Below are 5,611 nucleotides of genomic sequence, written 5' to 3'. Positions count from 1 at the left end.
AACCCGCCCCCCCCCCCCCCAAAACCAACAAAACCTACAACACACACCACAGAAAAACCAAACAAATAAATGAGTCAGAATAACTCAGTGGAAATTATTGTTTTAAAGTACTATGCCATCTTTGAGGCAAACAAGCTGCAGGCTGATGGCATGCAAGAATATGAAATGCAAGGCAAGGAGCTTTCCCAATCCCACCCTCAGAGCAAGATGCTCCTGATCATTATCTGTCAAGACAGTCCTAATGGACCAAATTTTAGAACAAGTCATGCTGGCTTCCAGTAGTCTGTAGGCTCAAGAGGGAATCCTAGTACCATGATTTCATGCTTATTAATTTCTGACACAACCCTGTGCTGCCGCTGAGAGGCTTCCCATCCTCTCGTGGGATGTTGTGCACAGAGAATAGCCCGGGGGGGGTATTTCAGCAATTTTGTTTCCAGCCAGATCAGTGCTCCGATCTGCTCCATCCCACAGCCACATAAATATTAGCACCACCACAAAGAAGCTGGCAGCAAAAGTGCAAGAGAACAGCTCGCTGCTTTTCAGCCAGGCACAGATTTACTGCCTACCTGCAGCCTCTGGAAGGTCCCCGTGGCAGGGGCAGCAGCAGTCAATGGGAAAGCCAGGAGGTATTTAGATTTGTATGGATGCTGACTAAAAGAGACTTAGTTCTGACTATAATTTAGCAAGTCATGGGGTAAAATCATCTGGATCAATCTGGGCAGCATCCTCCCCCCTTCCCAAGATTGGAAAGGAACCAGAAATATGCAGAAATAATTAAAAAATACTTGGCAAAAACACTTCTGTCTTTATCAAACCAAGTAAACATTATTTAGGAAAGACTGGGGAATTACATAAAACAATGTAAGGTGCACAATAGCTAAGTCAGTGTTTTTCCTTACCTCAAGAACTAGGGATGATCAAGCTATGTAATTTAGGAGGCTGAAATGTATGCACATGCACATTACAGAAGTCACTATCACTGCACAGCAGCCACGAAGGCTATCAGCTCAGTGGGACCAAGAGAAGGACTGAACATGTGTGCGTAACAGCCCTATCTGAAGCTATACTTAGGCATACTAATGAAAGTCTTCACAAAAAAAACAAACAAACACAAAATAAAAAGCCAAAACAAACCCACAAACATCTGGTCCAATAACCAAGTTTTAGACTGTTCTCATGTCCTTGGAAAACAGCACCAGCACAATCTGCTCCTGTCAGAGCACTATTGATTCATGTGCCCTCTGGGCAGGGAAGATCTTAGAGGAGCACAAAATACCCCAAGTCCTTGGAACAAAGCACAGGTAAGCTTATGCAGTGAAGAACTCAACAGAAATGCTGGCACTCCAGCTCTGCACAAACAGCTGCAGTGAAACCCTTTTGTAATGCCTCAGCATCCTGCACAAACAACTCAAGGCATCTACAGCCAGGAAGGACATCCTCTACTTCAGAGCACTGCCACACAAGGAAGCAGGTTTAAGAGATACCAAGCCAGGGGAGACCAGCAATCCATCCTGGGAAGTGTGGTACTATGAACATTTGCCCAAGAGACCCAAGGAGCTGTCCCCACTGCCTTCCTGGACTTCAACCATCATCAACCATCAATGAAGTCAGGAACGCCTGTAGCTCATGACATACACAGCCACAGAGGAGATGGAGAAACAGCCCACGTTTTGCATATAAAATGACTCTTTTCTCACTGCCGTTCCTATGTCCTGAGCTCTATGTGCCATATGGTGAGACCCCAGCTCTTCAGGGCAGCACAGACACCTCCCTCTCTGCAAGGAACACATGCAGGCACCCTTCCTCAGACAAGAAACAACCCCCATCCCACCATCACTTTCACCAGAAGATCTTCTGGAGAAACATGGTTACAGTATCTAACCCATAAGGGCAGATACCTGACTCTGCTTTCACCTTCTGTGTGCAATAGGGAGCCTGCACACTGAACAAGTATGTGAACAGCAGTTTGGCTTATAAAAAGGCTAGACTGACTTTGACAGATTTGCTTACCCACAATTAACTTCCAACTGTTCTTGTCGGACTCCTCCATCTTCAGTCTACTCATATCTGTAAAGAATTAAAGAAACATGCAAAACACTCATTCATGACTCATGTTTAATTGTCAGCTGTCCTTCCCCAGTACAGCTCTAATTAGAAATCAAAAACACATTTTTGAGCAGAAAAACACACAAAAAATTTGGCATTAACTGCCAATGAAAGCCTCTGGGAGCATTTAAAGTCTTAACAGGAAGCTGCCTTCTAGGTTGTGCTTTAGCCAAACTAGTCATTGAGCTTAATAGAGGAGTAAGAGCTCAGGGCCTGTGACAGACTGGAACCAAGATCAGACACTTTTGCCATCCATCCTGGATGACAGAAGTCTTTTCATTATTATGCAGTATTCATTATAGCACCTTTAAAGTAATTATGTCTTTTGCTCATCATGGACAAGTACATCTTTATTGCTGAAGAAATTATTCTCACCATACACATCTTTCTTCTATTTTTCAGATTTTACCAGGGAACCTTTAGCAAAGTCAAAAATATAAATACAGCTTAAACCATTATTCAGTTTTAACTACAAGTTTAAACACTGTTGTCATGACTGCAGGAAGTTTCCCAAAAAACAAATGCACAGCATTCACAGTAGAACACTGCTAGGGAGTAACCTGCATAAAACACAAACTGCAAAAAACCCCAGTAATTTATGCTGGTTGTTCATTCTTTGCATGTATTGTTACTTCCCTTCAGCTCCCAGTCTTTTGACAGTTGGGAACAGCCATATTAACTTGCTTGTTATTTCCCCTCAATATGTAGCATCTATAATGGGAGCAAGAGAAAATTGTGGAACATCACAGTTGAGAAGCCTAAGTGGTTTTCTTGATTTCTCCGTAAGATGCCTAAATGCCTTTTTACAGCACCACCAGTCATTCAGCCATGCAAACAGACACGTAAAATACTTAAAATTAATAATTTCACACTAGAACCAAACACTTCAAAAGTTTTATCATAAAATACGAATTTCTAGTCAAGACAAACTTGTTTTAGTGCTTACATATGGTTTATAAAAATATATTGAGATATATAAAACACATAAATGCTACAAACAAAAAACTTTTAAAGTAAATCCTGTAAAGAAATGGCAGCTGGTATTTAAAGCCATCTCTAAACTGCATTTACTGAACATTTAAGAAGTCAGGTGGAATCTGAAATTCTCACAAGTTGTTCATTGTTAGTGTGTTGCAATTGCACACGAACTTCTCATGACTATGACATGACAATATAATTATTAACTTAACACTTGCCATCTTGCCACAGCCAAAAAAAATGTATATAAAATTCACACTTGTGCATGCATACACATAAGTTTTCGAGCTACTTTGCAAGTTCTGTGTATCTTACCTTTCTTAAGCACACAGGCAAATTCAGATGGATCACACAGCCCAAGCAGTGAGGCCTGAAACTTCTCCTATGGCCCATTAGTCAATTCCATTAGCTAAATGACTAGGAAAAAAACTCTCCTTCTCCTGTGACCTACCATTAAAATAGGTGCTGACACCACAAGAAAATCTGCAACTGTCCTCAATTAACAACTAATGCTTTACTAACTAAAAGCATGATCAGCTGCCCATTTCAGACAGCTCTTCACTGTTGCTTTGCATCATTTGCAAAATAAACTCTTCATTTAGAGGTTTTCATTTCACTTTCATCATCTATTATTTAGACATGCAGGACATTGCAGAAACGGAGACTACAAGCTGCACCAGGGGCTTAGAAGACTGGTAAAACAGCCAGAGTGGGAAATGGCAAAGAGCTACTGAGAGACTGAACAGACTCATCTCATTCAAAAATAATTTGTGGTATGAAAAATAAATCCACTGCCAGTTCTCCCAAGGAGGTGGGATTTTCAGAGACCTGCTAAACCACCATGTAAAAACAATCCACATTCGGATTTCAATTTAGCAACCAAATTGTATTTTCAGTTCCTACAGTGCCATGTACAAGTAAAGCCCAATCTCAAAAGAAAGCAAATGCGTACAAATTTAAAAACCAAGATGCTGGGGACTCCTGTGTGGGCCGGAGTGGTACAGAAGTTGCCAACAAATTACCCGGAGTGGTCATCAGTAATTTATTTAATGGCAGTATTTCTGGGACAACAGTATCATGTTTGCCACTAGACAACCCCCCACCTCAGCTGATTAATTTCTATCTAGTTAGAGGTCCGCCAATAGAAAGGAAAAACCTCAGTGACATCAGATAAAGAAACACAAATAGTTCAGCGTAACATCAAATCCCACCAGGCACAAGCTCAGCGAAGTCACAGATCTTGAGGCACACAAGAGCCTGCACTGACCTACGCTTCTGCCCAAGCTGCTCTCTGGCAGCAGGACTTGCATTGTGTCTGGGGGCTGCAGCATTGGCGTGACCCACATTTCCTCACACCCATCACCATGGGAAGCTCATGCAACAAGCTCCCACACCCAAGCCCACCTACATACACCTCACACACCAGAGCTGCAACCTCTCTCACTCAAAATGGATGCAGGACCCAGGCTTCCCTGAGATTGGACAACATCTTGTCTTCCACTGAGGAGGCTGTTTTGGGGTAAGATCCCATTTTACCTAGCCAGTTATATGAGGCAGGTGTTCCCAGCTTCGAAGATGCACCTTGCAGCACAGACTGGGGACAGCCTCAATGCTACTAGCCAGCCCACTGTACCCAACTGGCACCTGGTCCCTTTGGAAAACAGATTCCAGACCTGACAACTCAAGCAGCACTCCCAAGGGCTTGAAACCCCACCTGAACAAAATTATCAGGCCTTTCTTTGCACACCTTGGGCACTTACGAGTTTTTAAAAGGCTGTGCTAATTTAGCACCAACCCAATCAGCCTCCTCTCACTTACCTCATATTTTCCTTTCTTCACAACATGCACCCACGCAACTTTTGATCAGATCCAGTCACCCTGCCAGAAGGGAGGAAATAAAAGGTTAAGATACACCTGATATCTTTAATCAGCAAATTCTCATGGTCACCCTTCTTGGCTGGCTGAGATGCAAGATCATCAACTGAGCCACAGAACTGTTGGATGTGCTCTGCTGTTATAAAGTGAGAGCTTTGATTTAATGAAAAGCACACTACACCTGACCATAGCACCAGGACAAGAAAGTTAAACGTCTGTGGCCTCATGTGAAAACCACAGCCAAAGAAATCACAAGAAAGTCACTGTCATTACTAAGGCTCGTAATTATGTCTGAATCAGTTTTTACACTTAACTGTGTATTATGCTATCATAATGTGTATTACACCTCACAATGTGTTTGTTTCTTTGTTGTTGGGGTGGCTTTTTTGTTTGTTTGCTTTTTGTTTGGTTTTTGCTTGCTTTCAGAAATAATAATGTTACTTTCAAACATTTGAGAGTGTCTCTAAGTGCTTTTTGAGATCCATAAAGAGCAGCCAAAGTTAACACACGTTCATAAGCTGAACGTCAAAAGCCCAAGGCATCCCCCAGCTCCTTTCTCAAACAAATTCTCTACTGCCTTTTTGAAGTGCCAGCTCACAAGTGAAGACTATATCCAAGTCAGTCCGTCTAACAAAGCATCGCTGAACACAAC

Source organism: Chaetura pelagica, unplaced genomic scaffold (assembly GCF_000747805.2).
Source record: "Chaetura pelagica isolate M959 unplaced genomic scaffold, ChaPel_1.0 scaffold42, whole genome shotgun sequence".
NCBI classification, from domain to species: Eukaryota; Metazoa; Chordata; class Aves; order Apodiformes; family Apodidae; genus Chaetura; species Chaetura pelagica.
The sequence above is the reverse complement of the archived record's forward strand: the minus strand, read 5'-3'. Positions refer to the sequence as shown.